Below are 15,600 nucleotides of genomic sequence, written 5' to 3'. Positions count from 1 at the left end.
TTAACAATGGTAATTTCCATTCAAACGTCAATACGATATATACTGAAGAGCTGGAGATAAAAGATACCACAAAGTCTAACAAATCTGTTTCATATTTGGATATTTTACTTGAAAAAAGACGTCAATGGTAATCAAACAACCAAGCTCTATGATAAAAATGATGACTTTAACTTTTCTAATGTAAACTTATGCAGCAATATACTAGTACCTTCATCATCTGCATACGGAGTGTATACATCTCAGTTGATTCGATACGCAAGAGTATGCTCTACGTATGAACGATTTCTAAAACGAGGTAAATTATTGACAAGCAAGTTGACGAAACAAGAATATCAGCAGTCTCGTTAAAGTAATAATTTCGTAAGTTCTATGGTCGATAGAATGACCTTGTCAGCAAATACAATTTATCATTAAGTCAAATGACTGACGTTTTTCATACTTATTGTTACTGTAAACCAACTCTTATTCGCGTGCGAGAAATTTTCGCGAGGTTCGCGAGATCGTCTTCTTCGTGAATATTTCTTGCTGCGAACCGGTCCTTAAAGTGTATGACTATTAACAACAGATCCAGAAAGCCTTGATCGCGAAAATTAATCGTGGCGAACTAGTTTATCTCTGGTAAATCGCGAAATAAAGTCGCCGCGAATAAAAGTTGGTTTACAGTATTCCATTATTTATACATTGAATTGACGACGGATTTTCCCGTTATTTCCCGATCATGACAAGGAGCACTCCTCCATGGCACCTGATCCCACCTCTGATGTTTCGGAGGTCCGTCTTTGCTCTGCTCCTATTTTGCATTTTTTTTAATGGGCTTTGATGTTGAATACTGTTCGTTATCTCCATATCCTTTTTGAAAACATTTTGATTGTATACACGAGTACTCTGAAGTTGACATCAAAAAGATGTTTGGATTTCTGATTGACAATGTCTATGTTGAAGTTGGAGACGAGGTCTTCCAAAAATATCTTGGAATTCTCTTGGATATTAATAGCACCTCTTTATTAGCAGACCTATGTTTGTATTCACTTTGGAGCTTGATTACTGTTCGTTATCTCCATATATTTGAACAAGACTGCATCCTTTTGTGATTGAGAATATTACTTATACATGTAAGTTTTATAAACCGCGTCAATTCCTTTATTGGCATATTGAAGTTTAAGGAAAAGACGTTCAGATTTTTAAATACATTTCTTGATAAATTTTAAACTACAGATTTACGAGGGCTGTTCATTAAATAATGTCATGAGCTCTATGACACACAACATAGAAACCATATGACATTAAGCTTGACCTTCTCTCTTGATTTAATATTTAATGAATTAATTACAGTTTAATGACTACTTTTCATCACATAGTTTCATTGTGAGAAGCTAAAAAAAGGGCTATTCCAGACAATGCATTAAAAGCTAATGGTAAAGAATCGGTAAACTAATGTGAAATTAAACTCTTCACGAAAGCTGCTGTAAAACTCGTTCAGAATCCCAAAGAAATATTCACTGAAATATGTGGAATTTATAGCAACCAATGTCTGTTTTATAGACACATGCGCAGGTGGATTTCAATGAACAAAAATAATATAATGGGCATCAAAAATGGGTACCGTCCTTGGCGACAAGGACTTACAACAACCAATGTACTGATTGCAAAAATTCAACAGATTATCACTGATGATGTTTGATTGACTTTAAGACACCTAGCAAAATTGATAGGGGCATCATTTTGTGAAAAGTTTACACTGTTTCACAGAAACATTTGACAGTAAAAAAAATTTTTACACAGCGTGTAAGAATATATAATAAGATGCACTTGATAAAAACAGCCAAGGTTTGAGAAGAGCAAAAAATTGCAAAAGCACAAAAACAGGTTTTTATGCCATTTTCTTAAATATTAGTGATCTTGTTGTTAAAATTCTTATTCGGGGAGTCAGTTCAATTTCTGGAGAAGTCTGGAAAGCAATCTTTTGAGAAAAAAAAAAAAATAAATAAATAGATAAATCCGAAGTTTTATGAAAGGATGGAACCAGAATCAGGAATCTTTCTTCATTACAGCGTCCAAACGAACACGCCATGAAGAGTTAAAGAGTTTTGGGGATAAACGGAAAGTTAATGCTTTGTCACACCAACAATATTCGCCAGATCTTTCACCCTTTGATTTGTTTCATTTTCCAAACTTGAAAAAAAGAAAAACACCTTTCAGAAAGAAGAATCGTAGGATCTGCCATATTCCAGTATACTAAGGGCCATACTCAAAATGTGTTCTGAAAACAATCAGGAATGTGGGGAAAATGTTACAGACATGTGTTTTAATTAAAAGAGAATATTTTAAAAATGAAATCAGTAAGGCTTAATCATTGAAAAGCGTTTTTTGTTTCTCTCCGAGCACCGATGACATAATTTATTGTACAGCTCTCGTATATATGTTCCATTCACACATATAAAATTACCTTTTAGTTTTTTTTTTAAACAAATGTAATTAAATATAATGATGCTGTTCAGAAAATTTCATATCTTGGCGAATTAATGTTATTTTCTGACTGTAACTTGACATCCTGACTTGTTTTGGGGGTCTTGTATCTAATAATTTAATTTTTGTCAATGCATTTGTAAAAATGCTAATATTAACGCGTTCAATAATTTGACCATTTACGGTATATATGCCTTGGGTCTCTTATTCATTGTTAGTTCGCTATATTTGACGGAAGTAGAATCATTAATATCACTTTCAAGGTTAAATTAGCATAGAAAATATTCCAAACATTTTGTGATCTTCCTCAGATATACCGTCGTTATCTGAACGTTATTCTTTTTAACTGGGGATCAAAATTGACATTGTAAATCTATAGCCAGATAACTACTTTTGATGATACTGTCAGAAGATTACTGGGTGAAGGTAAATTTAGTTTACAATACTAAAGGATCTTCACAATAGATACAAGTAAAAAATCCGCACAGAAAAAGTATAGGAAGGTATAAAAAAAAAATAGGCAAAACTGAACATGTGAGCTTTAAAATTATTTGCATAGCAAACGATTGTTGGAAGTGTTCTTTCAGGGGAATACTAATTCAAGCTATGGTTTACAGATACTTTAGTCATGTTAATGGACCTGTTATAATATGATGTCCATATTAAATCTCGTATTATTTGATATTTTTCTGCAGTCGTGATTCTCTTATCTTTAAAAATCCAAGATACACATGTATACCTGGTAATACCACGATTCTCAATAAATCTAAATCCAGGAATCGAGAGGAAATACATTTACCTAAATGTACCTCTTGGAGAGTATGATACGAAGCTTTTTTCCTTCAATTTCTGTATGTAATTTTTTGGCAAAATATGGGTCGTTTTTTGGACGATATGGCAAAACCGAGGCCCTATGTTATTTCTGGTTTGGTGCTTAAAAGACCCTGATAACTTAAAGCAGACGAGGGCCAAAGTACATTGGTCTAATTTTGCAGACTCTCACCGGAAAGTGGTGTAGAGGTCTCTATAAAACTGAATTAATTCCTTAACATTCTATGAAAAACAAATTATTAAATTAATTAATCAATGCCATCGCTATGCAATATAGGCATCATTTTAAAATTACTTACCCGATAATGCCTCTCTTTTGTTCTGTTATTGTATATTGGAACAGAAACAAACATGCAGCATCACTTCTTTATATATCGATTTTCTGTGAAAAAACGAAGAGGTCTATTAAGCCGAAAATTGTATCAACCTTCAGGACTCTGCTTGCAAATCTGAGCTGCACCCAAAGTTTCAATGCTTGTCATCAAAACGCTTTGAAATATTTATTTCGATTCACAAAAAATAGAAGAATGTGACACATTGGAACATCCCATTATGCAACATTTATCTTCTCCGTGGTTCCTTGAAATTTTGTCTTTGGACTTAATTGTTACGGTAAATAACCCAAACAAACGGTGCAGTCTTCTATGATGCAGATAGAGGCACGTTTATACATTTGATTTTGAAATTCGTTTCATACAGGATCAACTTTCTTGGCAGCTCTAGGGGATAAAACAGATGGTTGGTGATAAGTGTTTTAGGTAATGCACATTAAGTCACTTTAATAACGGTCGACATTTCCACTTGCCTATCTTCTTACACTGTAATAAGCACTATTTGCAAAGAGAGCTTTTTTCACAGGAATGTTAATATCTGCAAATACTCCAAAAGAAATTAAATATTACCATAACAATTCACAATTTTAAAACATTAGTATTTTAAGATTTTCTTTTGTAAGGTATTAAATTTTTAAAAGTTAAATAGTATCCTTAAAAACAATTATTGATTCGTATATTAAGTATCATAAATTAACCTGTTTTCAAACGTCGATTTTTTTTTCTAAAATGGTATTAATTGTCTCTCCGCCATGATATAACCACACATAGCCTTCAATATTATTTTTGTTACATCATTCACTATACCCAAGCGGTAAGGTCACGTTTATTTAACAATTAGGTATAGAACAATATGCACGGAGTGTGTTTTGATAAGTGAAGTAAACTTTTATTTCGGATGTACTTGTAATTGTGTGTATTAAATATCAATAATTCATTATAAAAACTTTAGCATGTTTTACTTTTAAGTGAAGGTGATGTTAACATTAATATAAAATCAAGCATTTTTGTTGACATTCCTGATCCTTACCTTACCTTCATTCTCTCCATGCCAGGAGGCACACAAGGCCTGGACATCTCTTTTCCACCGGGGCTGGTCTGAGACTGCACGGCGTGCCGTGTTCCACGAGTTCTAGCCAGCATTGTTTCGCTTCACCTCCACCATCCGTCACCATGTTGTCTTCGGGCGACCTCGCTTCCTTCTCCCTTCAGGCGTCCACCCGAGGGCCACAACAGTCATCCGTGGTATCCATCCTAAGCACATGGCCGATCCAATTCCATCTCCACCTCCTCACTTCTCCACTGATGCTTTCTGCTTCTGCCGTCATCAGTACTGTGTTGTTTGAGATATGCTGCTGCCATCTGACCTTAACGATCCTTCTGAGGCACTTGGTCTGAAAGATGTCAATCTTCTTTTCCTCCGTCTTGGTAAGCTTCCAGGTCTCGCATCCATATAACAATACAGAGGACCAGGCTCTTGAAGAGGGAGATTTTTATCTTTCTACTGATGGTTGTACGAGGGGTGTTAGAAAAGTTCGCGGACAAGTTCTATTGTGAGCGCGCTGTTTCCACGAAACCGGTCAAACTTTCCAGATAAAATCTTTACCTTTTTTCCAATAAATATAAAAGAATTTGGTGATCTCCGGTGATTATTGAAAAATGTACAGTGTTTTTATTTTGATAAAACTTGCTTCACGGAGCATGCTATATTTTGGCACGTTTACATCACAAAGACTCTTTATTAAAATTAAAAATTGCACAAATGTAGCGCAAAGAGATTTATGATATTTTACCTGCCGCTAAAGTATTCATGAAACGTCATTGGGAGAAATTTTCAGGTAAATTGGAGGGTATATGCCTGTTTTGTAGCCGTTTATAAATGATCAACACGTAAAAACACAGCCAAAAATCGGAACGTCATTGAGCGTCATGGAGCACTGCAGTACGTAAAAATTATGTATGCAGACTGGAAAATGTATAAAAGGCGATAAAATGTTCAAGATGCTGCCGGGAATTTTCTACACCTACAAAGGACAAGTTTTCAAATGGTTGTAGCTTCATAAGAATGGAAAGATTAACATTTTGAATGATTAACTACATCGATACTTTAATACCCCCGTATCGCATGGACGTTGCGTTGCGCCTAAATGGTTTGGCAAAGTTTCCATACCCGATCGATTAACTGCATAGACTTTTTTAAAGATCTCAATAATATCCAAATCAGTACAAAAGACATTATAGAAGAAAAATAACATGTCTTGATATAGATATTCAATTTTAAAGTAGAAAAAGATAAAATAAATCTGAAGAAATGAAAGATTTATAGAACTGCGACAAAGCGTAACGGGTTGAAATCTGGTTGTCACGTCGCCTTACGTCAAGTGATTGCTCCGTGAATCCCATGTCCTCATAGTAAAAATCGTTGTTAATTTTCAAATTTTATCATATGGACCTGATTTTTTACATACAAATAACCAAAATGTAGGAAATTACTCAGACATAGGTCATACTTCACAGTACACAATAGATTTTCCGTAATTCAATGTGTCCGCGAACTTTTCTAACGACCCTCGTAGTGTTCCAGATGTTGGCTAGCCTCCTGAAGGATGCGCCGGCCAGTGCTATCCTCTTCCTGATGTCAGCAGTTCCTCCTCCATTCTTGTTGACATTGGCGCCGAGGTATGTGAAGCTGTCCACCTCGTCGGCTTCGATGTTTCCAACTGTCAGGCTGCTTTCACTCTTGCATTCTATCTTCATCACTTTGCACTTCTTGGCATTCAGCTTCAACCCAACTTCTGCGGAGTTTTCTTCCAGTTTTGTTGTCTTAGACTGAAGATGGTTCATTACTGATGATAGTAGGGCAATGTCGTCCGCAAAGTCGAGCTCTTCAAGCATAGTGGTGAAGTCCCATCTAATTCCTGTTCTGTTTTCTCTGACAGTCTATTGCATCACCCAGTCTATCACTAGGAGGAACAAGAAGCCTGACATGCAGCATCCTTGCTTAACACCAGTCATCACAGGAAAGGGGTCTGTGGTTTCGTTGTCATCAATCACAGAGCACTGAAATTTGTCACACAGGGCTTTGACCATCATAATCAGTTTTCTGGGTATTCCTGATAAACTATTGAAAATTTATTGTTAAGAATACTTAAAGTTAAAAATGATGACCACAATAAAAAATCTACATAAATTCAGCAAATTAAAAAAAATAAACACATGCTTTATTTTGATAATAGAAATATTAAAATGAAATGCAGGAATCCATCAGATTTTCATGAGATTTGATGAGAAAATTAAATTTTTCTTAATTTATACAAAATTACCTAAAGTATGATTTAATTTTAGTAAATCATTCATCAACTTCGAAATCGAAAAAAAGGTGAAATGCATAATGAAACTTTTTACATTATTGACTTATAGAATGTGAACAAATTCCCGTGAATATATACTTGCCTGTCAAGAGAGGGCGTTTTTCATATGTATTCCATATCCAAGTATTTTAGATTTCCTTACAAACAAAGATACAATGCGGGTTCCAGTAAATGTTCTTCCAAGCCATTTTCTTTACTCCCCACCAAGATACTAACAGTAGTGAAGGGAAAACTTCAAAAGTACTGTGCAATAATATATTCGAGGGGTGGTGTAAATCAGATGTGGATAATAAAAAACTCAAAAAAAAGGTTGGAAAATTTGAAATCACAAGATTTTACCACAATCAACAGCTTAAAAAACTTACTACATTTCAACTTTATGCACAACAATATGCCACGATAAATAAAATTCCAGGATTTTTATAACTATGACAGCTGCTTTTTCAATGAAAATGGAACTCATAACTTTACTCACCTTGTCATTGGTCATCTGCAAAATTACTTTGCTAAAAACAGTCTGATTGTTCACACAAGTACCCTGAAGTTGATATTAAAAAGATGCTTGAGTTTCTGATTGACACCATCTACTAGAATGTGGTTTTTACAGACCACGTCTTCCAACAATCTTTTGGAATCTCATGGATACGAATTGCACCCCATTATTACTAGTAACAGACATATTTTTGTATTAACATTAAAGACCCAATTTTTTTTTTACCGTACCGTTACCTGAGGAGGGGGAGTGGTCTAAGTAACAGTGATGGTATTTACCTGGAGACCCCCAATACTCAAGATGTCAAAAAAGTATATACACGTAGCAGTACACAGGAAGTCTGTGTTTGGTAATCAGGGGTCAACATTCCATGTTTCATGTCTAACTTTGAGTGAAACTACTTGAAATAATTGAAATATTTCAAAATAAAATTTATTAATAAACACTTTCATCGATATCTATTGAAGAGAAAAATTATAAAGAAATATCGCTTTTATATTTAAGAAAAAAAAGGGGGGAAGTAAAATTAAAGTAAAGAACATATTAAAACTACAAAGTAATTATATCTTCTTTTTTTTATTAAGTGTGAATATTAAAATTAAAAAAAATGAGCGTATTCCATTTATAGGCCTATCCGTCGTATGAACCTTTACCATGTGTTTACAATGTACCGAGATAGGAATTGTTTACGTTCTGACCAATAGTGTCGAAAATATTCACCATTTCCCAGTGTTCTTGTGTTGAAATATTTTATTGTTTTCTTATAATTAAGAATTGATCTTTGTTCACTATCTTCACTTTTTCCTTTCGAATATTGACAGACGTTAGGAAATTCGAATTAAAAGTTATAATCTCGAATCTCATGTTTCTGACATTTCTTTACAACATGGTGAAGATTGTATTCATATATATACAAAGATAAAACATGGGTTAAAGGATTTTTTTTATCCAAGCCGTTTGTGCTAAATATCTTTTCTTATTTACTATATTCCGTTTATTATAATTTTTATTCGGCAAATAGAGTTTCTGTACTGTGTATGGACGGTCTAAATTCTACAGCAGATATCTTGGACGACAAATCGCCTAAAAATACCGGGAGGTCAACATTACCGCTACATTGCCAAAAATTTCAACTCATTACCGCTACATTTTTTCAGATTTTCGACCGATCATTACCGCTACATTTTTCCGGCCAAAAACAATTCATTACCGCTACATATTGAATCTGCCAAAAACAACTCATTACCGCTTCATATCGATTTAGCCAGGTATGGTTCGGTATATGAGTTCTAATTAACAGAATTCATTCATATATATATATATATATATATATATAACGCTGCAGTCGAAATTTAATTATTTAACGTCATCTGAACATTACGCCCATTGTAGTTTATTGCAAATATACAACAATAGTCAAGCAAATGGCTTTCAAGGCCTTACCGATGGTGTAAAAAAAACATTTGACAAAACTTAGAGTTTTATCTAGGAACAGTGTTTGATTATAATTTTTTTGTGTTTTTTGAAATAAAATTGATTTTATTAAAAAAAATCCTGCTCAAAGTCCTACTTTCACCTCCCCGTTGTGAGAAGGGGAAACGGGTCTTATGCATGTATATAGGTTGTACTGTAGACGCATCAGTGGATGGCTAACGAAAGAGGCAATGTAGCGGTAATGTAACGTTTTTTGTAGCGGTAATGAAAATTTCGAAAAATTAGCGGTAATGATACGCACCCAAAATACCATACAGCCGTTGAAATTGAAAACAATTTTTTTATGAAGTCATGTTTTAATTAACTACTCTCAATTGTTTTTGAAATAAAATTACTTACAAGGTTCTCTTTTACCCCGCGTGTATACAAGGCGGGTACATGAAAGTGTTTGACGCACGACCAGGTAAATTGTTATCAAAACATACAAACTCAAATTATCAGGTAGCGCAGGTAGCTGGCCTGTCAATCAAATCAGTAGCTATTGTTTTTTTAATGATTGACAGGCGGTAAATTATTGATCTTGAATCAGGTAGATTTTGGGTGTTTAAGCAAAATTTGTCGAAAAATGTATACGCGAAAAGAAGTAAACACTTACTGTGACCTTCAACTAAATATTTAGACATATCAACGTCGTATTGTCAAGTAGCAAAAGTTTTTTACATTTATATGTCGACATATTATATCCTATTCTGATTGATAATCCAGAAGTGAAGAAAGAATTAGATAGATTACATGATAAGTAAAAAAAAGCAGGGAAGAACATTGTCTTCATTTGTAAGGCGCATTATATAAGAAGAAGGTACGGTTTGGGCTTTATTGTGCCCTAAAAAATTAATATTCTTAAAAAGTTGTGAAATTGGCTTTAACAATAGTTGAGTAGATGAATCTGATAAATCATTAAAGAATATGTCATGAAGGAGGACCATTCTGAAAATATGACGTCACTAATTTGGTACATATCTAAGTTTAATGCAGAAAAGCCTCAGAATGACTCATTTCTGTGCTTATTTTCCTTTAGAATATAGTGTCTGCCACCGTCGCCCACTTCAGTTTTTGGATATATTAGGTAAACTGCTTTGAAAAATTACATATATCAAAATCTTTTGTAACTTTTAAGAAAATACGGGAAAATACACCAGTTAATGACGTCACAATTAGCATATAGGAGGTCATATGAGAAAAACGATTTGAGTATTCTTACTGCATGGAATTTTTATGATTCAGAAAGAATGAATTTTAATTTTTTATATCACTTTCATATTTTTGAAAAATACAGGGCTAAAATTGTATTGAAACTATACCTTCTTCTTGTATTTTAGAAGAACTTGGATCTAATTCTACAAGTGGTAACCCAACCTATACTCATGGTTCCCTTTCAAAGAAAGAAATTCTTCAAAATCATATGTCAGTTTTAGATATTTTTCAAAATGAATTTGAACTACCATCAACATTTAGTTATATAATATTTCGTGTGTGATTTAATTTCGTTGATAATTCTTAACAACGAAAAAAACGAAATTTAATCCCCAACGAATTTTGTGTGTGTGTTTTTTTTTTTTTTACAGTATATTGGATTCCGAAACTTCATAAAAATCGCTACAAAGAAAGATACATTGCGAGTTCCAGTGAATGTTCAACCAGGCCTCTTTTTTTTACTCCTCACTAAGATATTAACAGTAGTGAAGGAGAAACTTCAAGAGTACTGTGCAACAGCATATTCAAGAAGTGGTGTAAATTAGATGTGGATACTTAAAAATCCAAGGAACTTTTGGACAATTTGAAATCACAAGATTTCAACAAAATCAACAGCTTAAAAACTTACGACTTTCAACTTTATACACAACAGTATCTACGAAAAATAAAATTCCAGGAATTTTTTTAACTATGAAAACTGCTTTTTCAATAAAATGGAACTCGTAAACTTATTTACCTTGTCATAGGTCATTTGCAAAATCATTTTGTTCAAACACATTCTGATTGTACACACAAGTACTCTGAAGTTGACATCAAAAAGATGCTTGAGTTTCTGATTGACAGTATCTATGTGGTTTTTGGAGACCAGGTCTTCCAACAATCTATTCGAATTCACACGGGTACCAATTCCGGTCCGTTATTAGCTGACCTATTTTTGTACACATATGAAGAATTTCTGGAAAGTCTTATGCCTGAAAAGAAGAAAACACTTGCTGTGCCCTTCAACTCGACATTTAGATATATCGACGACGTATTGTCAATTAACAATGGTAATTTCCACTCTTATGTCGATACGATATATCCTGTAGAGCTTGAGATAAAAGATACCACAGAGTCTGACACATCTGTTAAATATTTGGATATTTTTATTGAAAAAACACGTTAATGGTAATCTCACAACGAAGCTCTATGATAAACATGATGACTTTAACTTTTCTATTATCATCTTCCCTTACTTATGCAGCAATATACCTTCATCACCTGCATACCGCAAGAGCATGCTCTACGTATGAAAAATTTCTAAAGCGAGGTAAATTATTGACAACAAGTTGATGAAACATGAATTTCAGCAGTCCCGTTTAAATTCCTTGTCATCATTTCATAAGTTCTATGGTCGATAGAATGACCTTGTCAGCAAATACAATTTATCATTGAGTCAAATGCTGACTGGTGTTTTTCATACTATTTGTTAGTCCATTATTTATTCACTGTATTGACGACGGATATTTCCGTTATTCCCGATCATTACAAGGAGCACACGGTGGTTGTGACCGTTCACTAGGGGATGCTCACTCCTCCATGGCACCTGATCCCACCTCGGATGATTTGGAGGTCGATGTTTGCTCTGTTCCTATTTTGTATTGTTTCATGGACTTTTGATCTTGAATATTGTTCGTTATCTCCGTATGTTTTATTCTAGTGAGCTTGAAATTGAAGATACCACAAAGTCTGACAATTCAGTTTCATACTTTGATATCTAACTAAAAAAAAGACTAATGATTATCTTACATCCAAGCTTTATACTTCAACCTTTTAATTGTCGTTTTCCCTTACTTCTATGCAGCAATATACGGTATCGTTTTATCACACAGTAGGTGCAGGCAAGAAAAAGAGCCCTCACTGCTCAATGGTCGTAAGTGCCGAATATAGGACAAAGTTTGCAGCTCTCCACCGACAAGTGGTGAGGTTTCCATATGAGTGAAAAATTCTCGAGAGGGACGTTACACAACATACAAACAAACCATCAAATGGTGCCTTGTCCATATGAGTGAACAAACTCTTTAGAGAGATGTTAAACAATTTATCGATAACCAAACAAAACCCAAACAACATTGAACCCCGATACTAGCAAACCTATTTACAATTGTATTAATTTGCTTTAAAAATTCATCATGATAAAAAGGAAACAATGAGATATATAGAGATAAGGAACATTATTCAAGATCAAAAGTCAATTAAACAATACAAAACAGGAGCAGAGCAAACATGGACCTCCAAAACATCAGAGGTGGGATCAAGTGCCGTGGAGGAGTGAGCATCCCCTGCCGACCGGTCACAACCGCGTGTGCTCCTTGTCATGACTGGGAAATAACGGAAATATCCGTCGTCAATTCAGTGTATAAATAATGGACTAAAAATTAGTATGAAAAACGTCAGTCAGCATTTGACTCAGATAGAAAATGAAATGATGACTTTAACCGAGACTGCTGATATTCTTGTTTCATCAACTTGTTTGTCAATAATTTTCCTCGTTTTAGAAATTTTTCATACGTAGAGCATACTCTTGCGTATCGAATCAACTGAGATATAAAAACAGGCGATGAAGGTATATTGCTGCATAAGTAAGGGAAGTTGACAATAGAAAAGTTAAAGTCATCACGCTTATCATAGAGCTTGGTTGTGAGATTACCATTAACGTCTTTTTCAAGTAAAATATCCAGATATGTAACAGATGTGTCAAACTCTGCGGTATCTTTTATCTCAAGCTCACCGGGATATATAGTATCGACAAAGGAATGGAAATTACCATTGTTAATTAACAATACGTCGTCGATAAACCGGTATCAAAACGTCGAGTTGAAGGTCACAGCAGGTGTTTTCTTCTTTTCACGCATAAGATTTTTCACAAATTCTGCTTCATATGAATACAAAAATAGGTCTGCTAATAACGTGGCGCAATTGGTACCCATGGGGATTCCAATTGATTGTTTGAAGACCTGGTCTCCAAAAACCACATCGATATTGTCAATCAGAAACACAAGCATCTTTTTGATGTCAACTTCAGAGTACTTGTGTGTGCAATCAGAATGTGTTTAAACAAAATAATTCTGCAAATGACCAATGACCAGGTGTAAGTAAATTTACGAGTTCCATATTTATTGAAAAAGCAGCTGTCAAAGAAATCGAAAAGCCTGGACTTATATTTTTGTGGGGATTGGTTGGTTATTAAGTTGAAAAGTCGTAAGTTTTTAAGCTGTTGATTTTGGTAAATTCTTGTGATTTCTAATCTCTTCTTATTAAATTCCTCATTTAAATATATCAACGATAGTTTTATAAAATAACAATATTCATTTTTATCCCTTCCTTAATTTGATATATCTATTTGAATTTGAAATGAAAGATACTCCATAAGATGGACGTAAGTTGTTATGGTCTCATCTGAAAGACAATTGATTTTCACTTCTAGGGAAGGAAAAATTCCCTAAGATTACGAAACAGGCTCAATCTTAAGTCAAATTTTAAATCGCTTGTAAAATGTTGGTTAATGATTGAATTGCTCTCCAAGTTTGCAAATGAAACATTTTGAGATAACGAACAGTATTTAAGATCAAAAGTAAAAAAGAAACAGTACAAAATAGGAGCAGAATAAACAAGGACCTCCAAAACATCAGAGGTGTGAAGAGGTGCCATAACAAGTAAGCCTCCCCTGCCGACCGGTCACATCTGCCGTGTGCTCCATGTCATGATCGGGAAATAACGGGAAAATCCGTCGTCAATTCAGTGTTTGAATAATAGACTAACAATAAGTATGAAAAACGTCAGTCAACATTTGACTCAGATAGAAATTATAAATGCTGACAAGGTCATTATAGCAACATTTGACTCAGATAGAAATTATAAATGCTGACAAGGTCATTATAGCAAACATAGAACTTATGAAATGACGACTTAAACGAGAGTGTTGATATTCTTGTTTCATCAACTTATTTGTCAATAATTTACCTCGTTTTAGAAATTGTTCATACGTAGAGCATGTTCTTGCGTATCGAATCAACTGAGATGTACATGTATAAACTCCGTATGCAGGTGATGAAGGTATATTGCTGCATAAGTAAGGGAAGTTGACGATTGAAAAGTTAAAGACATCATGTTTATCAAATAACAAAATTTTCGTGAATAAATATTAAACATAAAAACATACAATTGATTTCGGTTTGATTGACTTCCATAATTCAGTTATAACTTAAAGATTTTGACTTTTGCTTTTTAGATGATTCATGAACCTAGGGCCAGGTGTCAGACCAAGGTTTCTTAAAACAAACCATAGAAAATCAGACTGTAGGATCCCTTATCAACACGCCAATTATTTTACTACAGGAATTGTATTTCGCTGACTGCTTCTTAAAAGGCAAAAGAGTGTTGCTGTTGCGGAGAGGCGATAGAGGAGTAGAATTTTGTCTCCAGGCAAACGATAAAGGTATTTAAAATGAAAAAAAAATTCCTAGAGAAGACTTAATTAGTGATTTTTTTTTTACTTTTAGCTTATCAGGACATAAATCCCTGCAATTTATTTAAATCAACATGCAACAGCATCAACCTAATTGACAAAACATGGAGCACACGGTGGGTGTGACCGGTCGGCAGGGGATGCTCACTTTTTTTATGGCACCTGATCCCACCTCTGATGTTTCGGAGGTTCGTGTTTGCTCTGCTCCTATTTTGTATTGTTTAATAACTTTTGAGCTTGAATACTGTTCGTTATCTCCATATGTTTCATGTGGAACAACCCACTGCCGCCAGGAGAGGCAGGGGAATGGTTTGAACAAACTTGCATCCATGTCGATATGCCTTATTTGGGCTTTGAAAGATTTTACATTTTTTCTGTTTATAACTAGTCGGGATTGATTGCTCACTCGCTATCCTTCATTGTTTTACGTCCCACTCGTGAATTTTTCACTCATGTAGAGACCATATCCTGTGAAAGGCTTCGAATTTTGACCTTTACTCGGCACCCGATCAGGGTCATTGAGCAGTGAGGATTCTTTATGCCAATGATACGGGACCTCTGTTTTTAAGGTCTCATCCGAAGGACCCGCAATTTTCACGTCAAAGTGCCGAGCGCATGGCGAAGGAACAGTTGCAATGCATGTTTTCATCGACTTAAGTCAGTCGCGACCGTGATTCGAACCGACGACCTCCCGATCACGAAGCGAGCGCTCTACTAATTGAGCTTCCCTGAATGGTACTCCTGAAGGAAGATTCATACAAAGTTGAACGTACACAACCTTAGGATGACCAAAAAAAAATAAAAACAAAAATAATGGCTGTTCTTGCAAAGATTTAAAAAAAAGAAAAAAAGACTCATGCAATCCTATGTAAAATTGTGATTACTAATTGTTGCCCTATTCTACCCTTGGGT

The sequence above is a fragment of the Saccostrea cucullata genome, unplaced genomic scaffold (assembly GCF_032062105.1).
Source record: "Saccostrea cucullata isolate Sc308-1 unplaced genomic scaffold, CSIRO_AGI_Scuc_v1 ctg108, whole genome shotgun sequence".
Classification (NCBI taxonomy): Eukaryota; Metazoa; Mollusca; class Bivalvia; order Ostreida; family Ostreidae; genus Saccostrea; species Saccostrea cuccullata.
The sequence above is the reverse complement of the archived record's forward strand: the minus strand, read 5'-3'. Positions refer to the sequence as shown.